Raw genomic sequence first — 16,262 nt, 5'->3', positions numbered from 1 at the left:
TTATGCCAAGTAATATTGTAATCCCTTGATGGATGACAGAGTTCTGGATCGGACAGGGCAAAAACCTTATTGACCTTTGACCTCCAACTGTGACCTTGACCTTTGAGCTAAGGGTCTGGGCTTTGCGCATGACATGTTGTCTCATCATGGGGAACATTTGTGCCAAGTAATATTAAAATCCCTTCATGGATGGCAGAGTTATGGACGGGACAGGAAAAAAACTCTGTTGACCTTTGACCCCCAATTGTGACCTTGACCTTTGAGCTAGGGGTCTGAGATTTGCGCATGACACGTCGTCTCATCATGGGGAACACTTGTGCTAAGTGATATTAAAATTCCTTAATGAATGTCAGAGTTATGGACCGGACACGAAACAGACCCTGTTCATGCTATGTTAACATTTGACTGCTAAGTGTGACCTTGACCTTTGAGCTAGGGGTCTGAAAGTTGTGCATGACACATCGTCTTATTATGAGGTACATTTGTGCCATGTAATATTAAAATCCCTTCATAGATGGGAAAGTTATGGACCGGACAGGAAAAAAGCCTTGTTGACCTTTGACCTCCAATTGTGACCTTGACCTTTAAGCTAGGGGTCCAGGTTTTGCGCATGACACGTCGTCTCCTCATGGGGAACATTTGTGCCAAGTAAATTAAAATCTCTTCATGGATGGGAGAGTTATGGACTGGACAGGAAAAAAGCCCTGTTGACCTTTGACCTCCAATTGTGACCTTGACCTTTGAGCTAGGGGTCCGGGATTTGCGCATGACACATCATCTCATCATGGGGAACATTTGTGCCAAGTAATACTAAAATCCCTTCAAGGATGGGAGAGTTGTGGACCGGACAGGAAAAAAGCCCTGTTGACCTTTGACCTCCAATTGTGACCTTGACCTTTGAGCTAGAGGTCCGGGTTTTGCGCATGACACGTCGTCTCATCATGGGGAACATTTGTGCCAAGTAATATTAAAATCCCTTCATGGATGGCAGAGTTATGGACCGGACACGAAATTGCGGACGGACGGACGGACGGACGGACTCCCTCAAGTACACTTTAGGGGTTTTGAGCATGTGGGGTGCGGAGTACAGACGACACTTCTGGGGACCACAATTGGCCGTGCATGTGGGTTAAATTGAACCAGATCATTTATGGGGTGTTAATGTAGGCTTATTTAGTTGTGGGGTTTTGAGCATGTGAGGTGCAAAGTACAGTTGTGGGGTTAGAAGTACAAACAACACATCCGCATTCCATTTTTGTGTCATACAGAAGGATTAAATTGAAGAAGATCATTAATTGGGTGCTATTACACATACATCATTATGAGATAGTTGACAGCGCGTTCAACTGTTTTTAGTGCAAAATATTTGATAGACTTGTCTGCTCCTGTTTTGCAGACTGGGGTCATGATGATAAACAAGTATGCAAAATATGAAAGCCGTATCTCAATGGACTTCGAAAATATTTAGGGTAGTACGCAAACTTTAACATCACAATAAGCATATTCTAAGTTGAAAAGGGGCCATGATTCAGTCAAAATGCTTGATAGGGTTGTCTGCTCCTTTTTACAGACTGGGTCATGATCGTAAACAAGTATGCAAAATATGAAAGCAATATCTCAATGGACTTTGTAAATATTTGGGGTGGGTACGCAAACTTTAACATTTGTGACGCTAACGCTAACGCAGACGCCGGGGCGAGTAGGATAGCTCCTCTATTCTTCGAAAAGTTGAGCTAAATTGGCCTTTAAAACCCCAAAAAAAAACAAGTGATGTTCAGAGTACAAAGAAACATTTCAATGCAACATTTATTTGCAATAGAATGTTAATAATTGGGCATCCAAAATGGCCCTTATAGATCACACGAGCACCAGTGCCATTCAGTTTTCAAGTTCATTCAAGGTTAGTACTCGGTGAAAGAGAGTGGAGTGGGGGGTAAAAATGTCTTCCCTCAATCAAATATTAATTATATATATATATCGAAATAGAATTTTGACTACATCAAAAACCCTAATCAAAATTAAGAAGGGATATAATTCTGTCAAATATTCAAATCACAGTTATGGCAATTGTTTATCCTGATGTAGAGTTTGATAGTTAATTACTATTTTAAAGCCAAAAGCGTTGATATACAGAGATATGTGACTTGATCATAAACTTTATCCAGTGGGGATGCAAACACTGGGGCAAGTACAATAGCACTACTTTTCCTTTGAAAATTCACAAGAGAAGAACAAATTATCTATCTTGTGTAATTAATCTATATATTAGATGAAAATTTTCGAAATCATTAAATTCATACTTGCCGATTGTCAACGACTTACTTCAAGAGAAAAGAAAATTACCCAAGTAACAACCAAAATATATAGATATATTCAGCTTTATTCATATAAAGTAGTAAACACAATTTTATTTGACTATCCCAGTCAAAAATTTACTTATATTTCTTGGCATTTTGTTGCGCCTAAGATTGACACCCGTGACTACATGACGACTATGTATGTACCAAGTTTCATTACAATCATACAAGTTTTGCAAAAATGGCATTTCTGGTGTCTAAGGTAATCACTCCCTTAAATATAAAGAAACAGACTTAAGGGAATTATAGTACACAGTCTAATTTTCTTAAAAAGACTGTCCCAGTCAAAATAAGAAAAGTAACATTTGGAAAGTAAATTCTTAGTTTTAAAGTATTAACTTGAACTTTTGTTGTTGCATTTTTGGTTATTTAACACATCTAAATGTACAGCAATATAAAACTGACAGTCTAACACAGTAACCAAAAACACCTATGCAGTAAGGTAAGCTTAATGTCATTTTAATATGTCATGAATATTTTCATTTTTTGGCAATAACAGAAATAAACCAGAAGAATAATTTCGAGTATGTTTACACCAACATTCTAAATGTTTAACAAGAAATGTCGGAGGACATAAATGCTCGACTATTCAACAGCCTTGTCAATTAAATAAATTTAAAAGTAGAAAAAGGGGAACAATTTTGAAAAAATGCAAATCAGAGTTATGGAACCTGTGCAGTATAGGTTAGTTCATCACAGTAAACAAGTACGTGAAGTTTCAATCAATTCCCACTTGTGGTTGTTGAGATACCAGCTTACATATAGAACTTTAACCTAAAATTTCTAAGTCGAAAAAGAGGCATAGTTTTGTAAATATGCAATCAGACTTATGGAGCCTGTGCAATTTAGGTCAGTTTATCACAGGAAACAAGTATGTGAAGTTTCAATCCATTCCCTTTAGTGGTTATTGAGATATCAGCTTACACACAAAAACCTAACTAAAAATTTCTAAGTCAAGAAAGGGGCATAATTTTGTAAATAAGCAATCAGATTTATGTAACCTCTGCAATGTGGGTCAGTTTATCACAGTGAACAAGTGTGTGAAGTTTTAATCCATTCCGATATGTGGTTACTGAGATATCAGCTTACATACAAAAACTTAACCTGGTCGGGACGCGACGCCGACGCATGAGTGAGTGCAATAGCACTACCTATTCTTTGAATAGTCGAGCTAAAAATAGCATAAAACAAGGTAAAACTTGTTACCCACAAAAAAGGTAAAACAACTTGTAACCCACTAACAAGAAACCTGCCTTGTACATGGGTTTACATTCAATTAAAGCAGATGTACGTCAAACACATATCACTACAGTGACTATATCTAAAAGTGCTGTACACTAAAACTCGTAGCATCTTTCATCAGGACAAATTTTTCTAATATAGCCTAGTAAAAAATTCAGTACACCGTGTGCTCATTTCTATGACAAAGGAATAATCTGCTCAATGTCTGGTCCAATATGAGAAATAATAATATAGTTAAAAACTTCAGGGTACACCACTTTTAAGGTTTACTATTTGAGTCTATACTAAATAGAGCTGATTAAACATCATAACAACACTAGCTTTTCCTCAAAGAATTAAGTGTTGACTAAAATCAGTTATATTTATTTCCGAACTGGCAAAAAGTTTGGATGATATTCATTCTACTCAGTGACAGGAACGAATTTTTGTTCATGGGACGAAGGCCCATCATACACAATTTGTTAAGTGACATTTAAAAATTTTGTGACATTCAGAAATTTCTGTGGGACATCTGCGATTTGTGTGCTAGGAATTTGCACTGTAGTATGTATACATTTCATATTAAATAAGCTCTTAATTAAATAAAAGTATAGCAACTAAAACTGTAACAGCTCAACAGCTTTAATGTCAATAATATTCAAAGCATTTATTTTACTCTACTTTCCTGGTAGAACTGAACAGTACTCCTTTATACCACTGATAATAAATGTAAGTCTTCCGAACAATGGTCTAATCATACCCTGGATAACATTCTTTAAAAAAATTTACAGCAATGTGCCTGTATGTGATAAAAGTAAACATTGTCAACATTTAATACTTTGGAAGAAGAAGCAGCCTAAGTGTACCGTTACTTCTATGAACAATTATTTTAAATATGTTTAAAAACGGGTGTTGTTATTTTCATCGCAAGTCAATTCCTCATTATTGTTGATATTTGTAAAACTTAAACTTAAAGGTTTCTTTTTTGCCTTTTTACTAGCAACAATTTCCTCTTACTTGGGGACAAATATTGAAAACTGACAAAAATCAAAGTCTAGAATAAAATACTATAGATGTTAACACATGTCTTTAAACACTGAATTTGGTTACATTCCTTTACATAAAATTTGCACTATTAAATAGTTTCATTCTTTTGCATTCAATACAGTTTAGCCATGTGACACAGGGCTCATCAGCACTTAAAACTTATGTGACATTTTTTTTTATTTTTATGTGACTATGGTTCATGTCTCATGGGTTTCCCAGTCGCTGTCTACTACATAAATGTTAATCACTTAAGCTGTCAATCCTTCAATATGACTTCTTTTTTAAGGACATCCTTCTTACGTTTACAAATGCAACAGTTGTTCTTCCTGCTTAAATTTATAGCTTTAAGACAATGATGAGCTGTTGGACATTTTCTTGTAAGGAAACATTTATGAAATATTTTTCTTATTTCCTCATCCTCATTCTGACTCCATTTTTGTCTTGTTTTTGATGAATTCTCGCGATGTTTTCATCTACAGGGTATGTTCCTCTTGTTCCATTTGAGCCATGTGTTCTGACTCCATGAGCAATTAAATCAGCTCATTTGGTTAAATGCTATCTTGAGCAGCCATTTCCTGTGTTTAATCTGGTTCTGCTATATCTGAAATAAGACATATACCTTTTTATTACTGTCTGGTTTTCTGGTCGACCTCGACCTCTTTCTCTAACAAGTTTGACCCAATTTAATCTAGATGATGGCCTAAAACCGCAATGATAAAAAGCTGGATAAATGACCAGCAAATCTTTTAGAGATGTAAAGTTGATAGTCATGGCAAGCCAAAAAGGGCCATAATTCAAATCAATAGATGACAGAGTTACAAATTATATTTTTCAGATGGAAATCTTGATGACAAACAAGTTTTTAAAGTTTAAAATACACATGTCAAAAATTTAGACAAAATATGGGCTTTCATGAAAAAATTGCACCAATTTCAAAGTCCAAAAAAGGCCATTATTTAGCCAAAATACTTGTCAAAATTATATTCTCTTTCCTACAGGTAGAGACTGTTATAATAATAAAGTGTTCAAAGTTTGAAAGCCACATATAAAATAGTTTCTACAAAATATGGACATGTATGAACCGATTTCCATCTCTAGAAAGGGCAAATAATGTTGACAAAATATGGACTTGTATGAAATTTGTACCAATTTCCATGTCAAAAAGGGCCATAATTCAGACAAAATAATTGTCAGAGATATGTACTCATCTATTATATTCTTAAGTGTTCAAAGTGCCAAAGCCATATGTCAAATAGTTTTTGCAAAAATGGACTCGAATGAACTCTCAACCAAAATAGATGACATTCTCAATGAAGAGGTTTTAAACAACAACAAAAATAATACACACCTGTAGTTGCCAACAGACAAGGACTTTGATTCCAACCTCTTTCCTTACAGCTCAATTGGTATTAAACTTCACCCCAGTCTTAGAACCTTCAGGTATTATACTTGGTATATGCTGGTGACCCTGAAAAGATTAGTATTAAAGATCCAAGATGAAGACTACCCTGAATTGTAGGTCAGGCACTTTTAAATATTGCTTATCTCTTGGAAGCCAATTAACAGGCTACCAATGTGGCTGAAAAATTAGGTAAAAACTAGAGGTGCTTTTGGGAAAAGAGCATTTCTCCGACAACTGCCTAACCATCTGAATAGTAGTATATGACTATGAGTCAAACCATGCACCGAGTTCTCAACTGCCTTATCAGACTTTCAGTGCGTTGCTCATCACTCAACTGCCTTATCAGACTTTCAGTACTTTGATTATCAAAAAAAAAAACAAGTTTCAAGTGCCTGGGTCGGTTTGGCTAGTTATCGAACCTGCCAGAAGACTTATTGGTTAACATGTTTTGTTCCAGTTTCGTGAATATTGGATGCGAAATGTTCGACTTAGAGTACAGACAAGATTTGTGACACACTGACACACAGACAGGTGTAAATCAATATGTCTACCGCACCACTGTGTGGCGGAAGACATAATGAAGTCAATGGTTAAGTAAAGGCACACAATAGAGAAGATAAGAATGACTAAAAACAATGCAAAATGATATTGAATTAATTGTTGGCGAGGTTGAAAGTTGAAAACATAGAATAGTAGTTACTTGATGGACTGAAAAGCCAAACAATAACCTGCATTACCTAAAATTACCAAATGATCTGAAAAAATAAACCCCACAATTATATTAAGTAATGTGATGGTCAGAAAAACCCCACAATGGTATATAGTTACTTCAATGTCAAAAAAACAACAACAAAAAACCCACAATGGTCTACAGTCACTTGATGGTCAAATAAAACTCACAATGGTCAACAGTTACATGATGGTAGAAAAAACCCACAACAGTCTTTAGTTATTTGATGGTCTAAAAATCCCACAATGATCTACAGCTACTTGATAGTCAGAAAAACCCCACAATGGTCTACAAGTACATTATGGTCTGAAAAACCCCGCAATGGTCTACAGTTACTTGATGGTCAGAAAAAAACCCACAAAGGTCTACAAGTACTTGATGGTCTGAAAAACCCCATAATGGTCTACAGTTACATATTGGTCTAAAAAACCCACAATGATCTACAGCTACTGGATAGTCAGAAAAAACCCACAATGGTCTACAAGTACATTATGGTCTGAAAAACCCCGCAATGGTCTACAGTTACTTGATGGTCAGAAAAATCCCCACAAAGGTCTACAAGTACTTGATGGTCTGAAAAAACCCATAATGGTCTACAGTTACATATTGGTCTAAAAAAAAACACAATGATCTACAGCTACGCGATAGTCAGAAAAACCCCACAATGGTCTACAAGTACATTATGGGTCTGAAAAACCCCGCAATGGTCTACAGTTACTTGATGGTCAGAAAAAAACCCACAAAGGTCTACAAGTACCTGATGGTCTGAAAAACCCCATAATGGTCTACAGTTACATATTGGTCTAAAAAAACCCACAATGATCTACAGCTACTCGATAGTCAGAAAAAACCCACAATGGTCTACAAGTACATTATGGTCTAAAAAAACCCGCAATGGTCTACAGTTACTTGATGGTCAGAAAAACCCCACAAAGGCCTACAAGTACTTGATGGTCTGAAAAACCCCATAATGGTCTACAGTTACTTAATGGTCAGAAAAAAACCAACAGTGGTCTACAAGTACTTTGTTGTCAGAAAAAACCCACAATGGTCTACAAGTACTTGATGGTCTGAAAAAAAAACATAATGGTCTAAAGGTATTTGATTGTCAGAAAAAACCCACAATGGTATACAAGTACTAGATGGTCTGAAAAAAAAAACACACAATGATCTGAAGTAACTGAATTGTCTGAAAAAAGACCCATAAATATCTGAAGTTACCCCATGATCTGAAAAAAAATCCACAATTATACTGAGTAATCTGACATACTGAAACGTAATGAATATAGCCTGCAAACCCAACAATGACCTTTATCTGATGGCGAGAAAAAATCCACAATGGTCTACAGTTACTTGATGGCAGAAAAGCATAATATTGATAATTTAGTCTCGTATAACCTATCTTTATTTTCATACACAAAGTGTGATAATGGGTGTTTAATCTTAGAAAATTGGACTTTTGATGAATTCTACTTACAATAGGCCAGTGCCCAGTCTATATCACACAAGAACGTCTCTTAGGTGGAATTCAGCCTTTTCTTCTTCAAAAGCTCTGAAGTTTGTAATAATAAATGCAAATTGTTAAACTTTTATACAAAAAAATGACATTGTATATGCTAGTGAGCATTTGAGCTAGCAATGGAAAAGTATGTTACAGTTCAACAGACCAATTGCCTGATTTTGGAAATAATTCATTGCAGCAATTGCATAACAATTCTCCAACATACTGCATGTTTAAAATAACGTGAAATGTGTGTGAGTACCATAAAGGAATACCTAACACTGCATCATGTTAAGGTATGGGTCTATGGTCATTTTACTTGTTTTTTCATTATGGATTTAGTTTGACCATCTTGCGAAGCAATTCAGTTGCGGGTTTTACCTGCAGGGACTGCGTTTTAGGCGAAGTTGAGCGAAAACCTCGCTTTAAAATATTTCACTTCGCCCTTCCCGCCCAGAAAAGCGAAGTTCAAGTCGCCCTAAAATTGGATGAAAGTAAAACATAATCGGCAATAAAGTGCGCCGATATTATACATCTCGGTTATGTAAAGTCTGTAAACACAATACGCAATACACAGGATGTCACCGGGAGGCACGCGCGGCGAAACGTGTCCATGACAACAAAAGATGATCACTCGATTTCAGATTGACGCCGCATGATAAGCTGCTAATTGTTTGCATTTAATGTGATTGCAGTAAACGATAATTAAAGAATGAAAGAGTTATAATTAAAGCTGACCGACATCTGAGATCAGAGAGCCCGAAAACTTCGTAAAACCGCGATAATTAACTTACGAATTACAAACCTAATTACGTGTCAGTCGGCGCGTGGAGTGATTGACATCTGTCAGTAGCTAATTAACATACGACGCTCCGCCTACTGTGTGGCGGCGAACAATTGAAATTCACCGAGATTTTGATTCACAATGCAGAACTTCGAACTCGAGACGCATTTCGCGAATCGAGCCGACGCACGGGACACTTTTTTTGTGCGGGTCAACTACGAGTTTTTCTTGATTTTCGCGGGTCAAAACACGGAACCTCGGGTCAACCGAACGCCCTCGGTACTTGTCTTATCCAGTTATTCTTGTTTTCAGATAAAAATCGTTTCGAAATTTTTATTGCCATCACAGTGTAGACTACCCGTTACTCCCGACGTTTATTTTTTAATTGGGATCTGCTTACTATTCATTTTAATCTGCATTTCTCTTTCATTAAAAACAGATATAAGTTAAATATATGGCCCCTGACAAACTATTAAATTTGTTGTTTGATAAAAATAGCAGACAACTCTTTTAGTTAATTCTGAAATGTGTTAAAGGGAGGTAATACATTTAACCAATTTTTAGATTTTTTATGTCAAAATATGTAGTTTTAAAAAATATTGCCCCTGATTTTTAAGTATTTTATCTACTGATCAATACAAATAACATTTCATTGTAAGATTGAGAGGTTTTTAAACTCTGTAGTTTGTCAAATTGAAGGAACATAAAAAAATTTAAACTCAGAATGCTCACATACCTGAAAAAGCTGCTCTAGGAAGGAAAAAAGATAATCCAAGAAATATTAAGTACTGATTATATGAGGAAAGATTTGTTGTGTCAAGTTGTTAAACATTTTGCAGTAAAACAGTACAAATATGTACTGTATTGTTGAAACATTGCACCATTTTTATTTAAGTCATAGCAAGATAATACTACAAATGGAACTGAATAAACATTATTATTGTTATTTAATGCATGTAAGCAATGTCCTGTCTCACTTTGCCGAACTTCTCCCAAAATTTCAAAACTTCTCCCTGTTTCCCCAGGAGGGAGAAGTCACTTCTCCCTAAATTTCCAGGCTAAGGTAGTCCCTGTACCTGGATGCAACTTTGTGGGTTTTTTTGTGGCCTGACTACATGAATACTCTGCTAAGTTTTAAACAGTGAATGTCTTTTTTTTTCACAACACTGCATCAAGTTAGAAACAGTGTGGGGTTTGTTGTCCATTTTACAACAAGTAGCCACCACACACTGCAGGTTTAGGTTCTTGTGCACAAAATTCAGCCAGAAATAACATATAAAAAGTAGAATAAGTCGGCACAAAAAAACTGGACGCTTTTTCATTGACATTGTTGCCTTCACTGCAAACTTGTTGTCACAAAAGTCTTTACGGAAACAGGCTGATTCGGACCATAAATTTTGGCTAATTTAGACCAAATGCTTTAAATAAAAGTAGAAAATGACTATATATTTCGGCTGATGTGGACCACAAACTTTGATTTACGACTAGGAGTCAGTAAGGACCATATATTTTGGATGACTGGCAATGTTCTGGAAATAATGCTGATTAAAGGGATTTAACTTGAAGTAGTTTATGTTATAGAATATACACCGTACAAGCAGGTAAGAAGCTTTAACTGGCTAAAATGCATCAGTTATGCACTTAAAAAGCAAAAAGCAATTTAATTATTCTTTGCAGAAATTAAATTTAATACTCATATTAAAATGTTATTTTTACTAATGATATTAGTGTCAGGAACAATTTGTGCCGAATAAGCCAAGTAAATTTGGGCCGAATCTGCCATTGTCCGATTCAGCCTATATCTGTAAATTACAGGCCTAATGAAACATTGTCCGTTACTAGCAACAACCATCACTTTTTGTTAGTTTTGATTTACAGGCATAAAATAATGTTTTTGGACTCTAATATGTGTATGAATGACAAATCAATTGTGTTTTTGAATGTAAATATTACTGATAAAGTATTATATGGTGTTAAAGTCATGTCCTAGACTCCTAGATTTTGACACATAACAACTTTTTCAGGTTTTTTGTGCAAAAGTGTCCACAGTTAATTGCATTTTTTTCTGCTACATGTATTTGATTGATCTTAATATGACTAATTCATCCACTACATCCACTATGAACATTTCCCTAGTTTATTTAGAAAAATGACGAAGCCATTCACTAAAAAAGTATGACTGAAAATTTAGCCCAATTCAAATACATGTACTTTTGCTTTGGAAAACAGTGTATGATTTCTAATCTGCACATTTTTAAGTCTTGAAAGTCATATAGTATTTTAAATACCCCCATGTACAGGATAGGATAGGTTTGAAAAATGAACACGAGGATTTCAATTCTTTTGTGGACACATGTTTTTGAGTCCTGAAACAAGGCTTTGCAAGAGTTATCTTTCCTGTGGTTATTGCTACTGTTACCATTTGATACATTTTCATCCTGGTAGATGTAACTCTCTATGCTTTTAGGATCGTCAAAAGCACAAAAATAAAGATGAAATTCCCTAACATGTCCATATTTAGTGCAAAAAATTATCACCCGGTTCACCGGAAGTAAACAATGGCAGACTTCAAAATGAGGCTTCCAGTAATGATGTGTTCAAACGTTGTGTTACGCTTCTCTTATAAAGATAAAAGGGGTTTGACGCTTTTAATTGAAATAAAACCTTAACATCTGATACAAATATTAAGTAATATGTAACCTCTTCGGTACGGAACCTCCACATAAAAATGGTACGAAAAGTCCTTGGTCCGAATCGTCGGACGCTATACATGCTTTGACATTCAACTCACTTTGGGTGTTCATAGTCACAGAAGATATTAACCTTAAGGTTCTTGATGGTATTGGTACTTCATAATTTCCATTCCCGAAAAAAATCGAGAAATTTACTGAATACACAAAGCGTAAAAAGAAAAATAATTACCTCAATTTCCCTGTAAGTCCGCCATTACGCGTTACTACCAACGGAAGTGAATTGTACTTGGGTGCGCGCGCTCACCTTTACTGCTAGTGCGAATGCGCACGTCTCATATCTAATTATAGATTTTCATCAATGTAATCTGTAATATTTATGATATCGTCCATAGAAAACGGACGGCCAGTAGTGTCCGCTGTTTGTGGGGTGCAAAACTGGAAGGCATTTTTTCCGGGGTTTTAGGAACCATGGACACGTTTGCAATGGGTTGCATATGGGGTGCACCCCGTAAGCAACCAAAAACCCCGCAAGTGTTATCCGTACGTTCAATTCACCCCACAACGTCAGTTGAGGGAGAGCGGACGGACAGACGGACGGACGGACGGACAGACGGACGGACAGACGGAATGACGGAAAAGTGCATTCCTATAGTCCCCGAAACTGGTTTTCAACCAGTAGGGGACTAATAACATCATTCATGTTAAATTTATTAGCATAATTAATAGAAATAGATTCATTTTTTCTGTTATTTTTTACATCGTAACTTTGAAGAATTATATTTTCTTTGTTTTTAGTTGTAATTTAGCTTCTCCTTTATCTAATTTAATTGCATCAACAAGAATAATTAAAATACAATTAAAATTAATTCTTACATTATTACCATGTTGAACTAAACCAGGACTAGCATTTACAGTTTTCCATTGAAATAATCCACTATCGGTATCTTCGGTATAACATGTTAAGAACAATGGAGGTTTTCTTATTATTTGTCTTTCTATTTTATTTACTTTTTCATTTATATTATTAAATATTCCCATTATATTAATTATTCCAGTTAAATAAAAATACAGTAATTAATTAAAGTTTTAATTAAGTTTTTAATTCAAAAGTTTACTTTCTTTATAATTTATATATTCCTCCAATATGTAGAATTTGACATGACTCTCTGTCATAAGAATAAATGATACTTCTGTAGATGATGAATCGTCATAAGGATGAATGTCAAACATTGTCCTTTCTGTTAAATAAATTTTAATTTTTTTTTGATATCTACATAAAATGATTTGGGCGGGATTACTTCCAATTATCTCGGGTGTTATATTTACACTCCCACCGGGAAGTTTACCTGTAAAACCATATTGCCACCACCTAAAAAGAAAATGTGATATTTGACATTTTTTCCACCTGTCCAATCGACGTTAAATAAAACCTAATATCTATTATATAAGTTCCAGCCTTTTTGGCTGAAAACACATTTTTTAATAGCACATCCGGTACAGCTAGTTTATATTCTTGATTTATGTTTATAAAATCTCTATAATCTACGATATTTCCAGATTTCAAATTAAATGCATTAAAATATCCCTGACCACTTCTAATTATATTTTCATATAATGAATATATCCAGACACCGTGGCGATCAAAATACTTTTTCATTTTTATATATGAATGTGATGTAAAGGAACCTGGTAGTTCTCCTTCATTATAACCGCTGTTATATTCAAAAAGAAACACTTCACGTTTTACTTTTTCCAGTTCAGATTTATATTCTGCAAATTTATTTTCATGTTCAAGAATTACTTCAGCTAAATCATCAACTCGTTTTGTTGTAGCTTCACCAGAACTTTTATTTTCATGATATATATTGTCTATTCTTTTTTCAAAAACAACGTCTTGTTTATCATATACATCCAGCTGATCATTAATTATATTAATTGCTTCAGTATTGGCAGAAATTGATTGAGCATTAGTAGAAATTACTTGGGTATTAGCAGTAATTGATTCTCCTTGTTTAGTTGATATTTCAACTACAGAGTCCAGATCATTTATTATTTTTTTAATTTTATCATTAAACTCGTTGATATCTTTTTGTAATATTTCTGTAAGTGTACTTAATTCCGCGTACTTTAAATTATGACGTGTGTCAACAGTACTAATCAAGATCCGGAGTTGTTTCTTTAAATTTTTTAGTTGATCATTAATTATATTAATTGCTTCTCCTTGTTTAACTGATTTTTCAACTACAAGGTCCAGTTCATTTTTATGTTCTTCAACTTTAGCATTAAATTCATTAATATCTTCTTGTAATTTTTTTGTAATATTACTTAAGTCTGCATACTTTAAATTATGACGGTCACAAGGTTTTTTTATTATTTGACCTACTGACCTAGTTTTTGAAGAGACGTGATCCAGTTTCGAACTTGACCTAGATATCATCAAGGTAAACATTCTGACTAACTTTCATGAAGATCCATTGAAAAGTATGGCCTCTAGAGAGGTCACAAGGTTTTTTTATTATTTGACCTACTGACCTAGTTTTGGACCACACGTACCCAGTTTCGAACTTGTCCTAGATATCATCAAGATGAACATTCTGACTAACTTTCATAAAGATCCCATTAAAAATGTGACCTCTAGAGTGGTCACAAGCAAAAGTTTACGGACGGACGGACGAACGCCACGCGATCACAAAAGCTCACCTTGTCACTTTGTGACAGGTGAGCTAAAAAATGAGCCGCACCATGAGAAAACTAACATAGTGCGTTTGCGACCAGCATGGATCCAGACCAGCCTGAACATATCTGCGCAGTCTGGTCAGTATCCATGCTGTTTGCTTTCAAAGCCTATTGCAATTAAAGCAACGGTTAGCAAATTCTTTTGCTGACAAAATTGCATGGATGGTGGTCGCAAATGCACGTTGTTGGTTTTCTCATGGCGCGGCTAATATGACCCTTTTGAAAGGGTATTTTGTTCTTCAGCTAGATAAAAGAAGCTCGTTCAAACGCGTCAGTTACTTTCATTTCCTATAAAAATAATAATAAACAAGAGGACCATGAAGGCCCTGTATCACTCACCTGACCTATTGACCTAAAGATCATCAAGATAGTTTCATTAAGATATGGTCATAAATATGGCCTCTAAAGTGTTAACTAACTTTTCCTTTGATTTGACCTGGTGACCTAGTTTTTGACCCCACATGACCCAGATTCAAACTCGGCCTAAAGATCATCAAGATTAACATTTTGACTAAGTTTCATGAAGATACAGTCATAAATGTGGCCTCTAGAGTGGTAACAAGCTTTTCCTTTGATTTGAACCAGTGACCTAGTTTTTGACCCAACCTGACCCAGATTTAAACATGACCTATAGATCATCAAGATTAACATTCTGACCAAGTTTCATTAAGATATGGTCATAAATGTGGCCTCTAGAGTGTTAACTAGATTTTCCTTTGATTTGACGTTTTTGACCCTACATGACCCAGATTCAAACTGGACTTTGAGATCATCATGAGTAACATTCTGACAAAGTTTCATGAAGATACAGTCATAAATGTGGACTCTACAGTGTTAACAAGCTTTTCCTTTGATTTGACCTGGTGACCTAGTTTTTGAACCCAGATGACCCAATATCGAACTCGTCCAAGATTTTATTGAGGGTAACATTCTGACCAAGTTTCATTAAGATTGGGTCAAAATTGTGACCTCTAGAGTGTTAACAAGCTTTTCCTTTGATTTGACCCAGTGACCTAGTTTTTGACCCCAGATGACCCAATATCGAACTCATCCAAGATTTTATTAAGGGTAACATTCTGACCAAGTTTCATTAGGATTGGGCCAAAATTGTGACCTCTAGAGTGTTAACAAGCTTTTCCTTTACTTTGACCTGATGACCTAGTTTTTGACCCAGATGACCCAATATCGAACTCGTCCAAGATTTTTATGAGGGTAACATTCTGACCAAGTTTCATTAAGATTAGGCCAAAATTGTGACCTCTAGAATGTTAACAGTCAAATTGTTGACGACGGATGACTGACAACGGACGACGGACACAGGGCGATCACAAAAGCTCACCTTGAGCACTTCGTGCTCAGGTGAGCTAAAAAAAACACGTGTCGCAAAAAGTACGTATACGAAACATTTACTTCTATTACAAACGGGGCAGTACATAGTATATAATTTTTATATAAAAAAAAATCACCAAAAACAAGTTGAATGGAAAAAAAAACAAGAGGGCCAAGATGACCCTAGGTCCGCTCACCTGATAAACACACCATAACAGTGTAAACACGTTTGACATAGTGATTTCATGGAAACAAATATTCTGACCAATTTTCATTAAGATTAGATCAAAAATGTGGTCTCTTAAGTGTAAACAAGCATTTTCTTCAATTTGACCTAGTGACCTAGTTTTTGAGCTAAGATGACCTATATTTGAATTTGACCTAGATTTGATCAAGGCAATCATTCTGACTAAATTTCATCAACCTCGATTAAAAAATACAGCCTCTATCGCATACAAAACG

General features: G+C 35.3%; 1 protein-coding gene and 1 long non-coding RNA gene across 4 annotated transcripts in view; both read right to left on the bottom strand.

Moving 5' to 3' along the window:
* The window catches only part of LOC123554384 (uncharacterized), an 87,718-nt gene that overhangs the window by 14,050 nt on the left and 57,406 nt on the right, over nucleotides 1-16,262 (bottom strand). The window lies entirely within an intron of this gene.
* LOC123536927 (uncharacterized) lies at nucleotides 4,197-12,477 on the bottom strand. Its single transcript, XR_008367206.1, has 4 exons — nucleotides 10,119-12,477; nucleotides 8,235-8,639; nucleotides 5,974-6,093; nucleotides 4,197-5,226 (listed from the first exon to the last, which is right to left on the bottom strand). It is a non-coding gene; the product is annotated as an uncharacterized LOC123536927 (long non-coding RNA).

Source organism: Mercenaria mercenaria, chromosome 15 (assembly GCF_021730395.1).
Source record: "Mercenaria mercenaria strain notata chromosome 15, MADL_Memer_1, whole genome shotgun sequence".
NCBI classification, from domain to species: Eukaryota; Metazoa; Mollusca; class Bivalvia; order Venerida; family Veneridae; genus Mercenaria; species Mercenaria mercenaria.
This window is presented reverse-complemented; position numbering and strand designations above follow the sequence as displayed.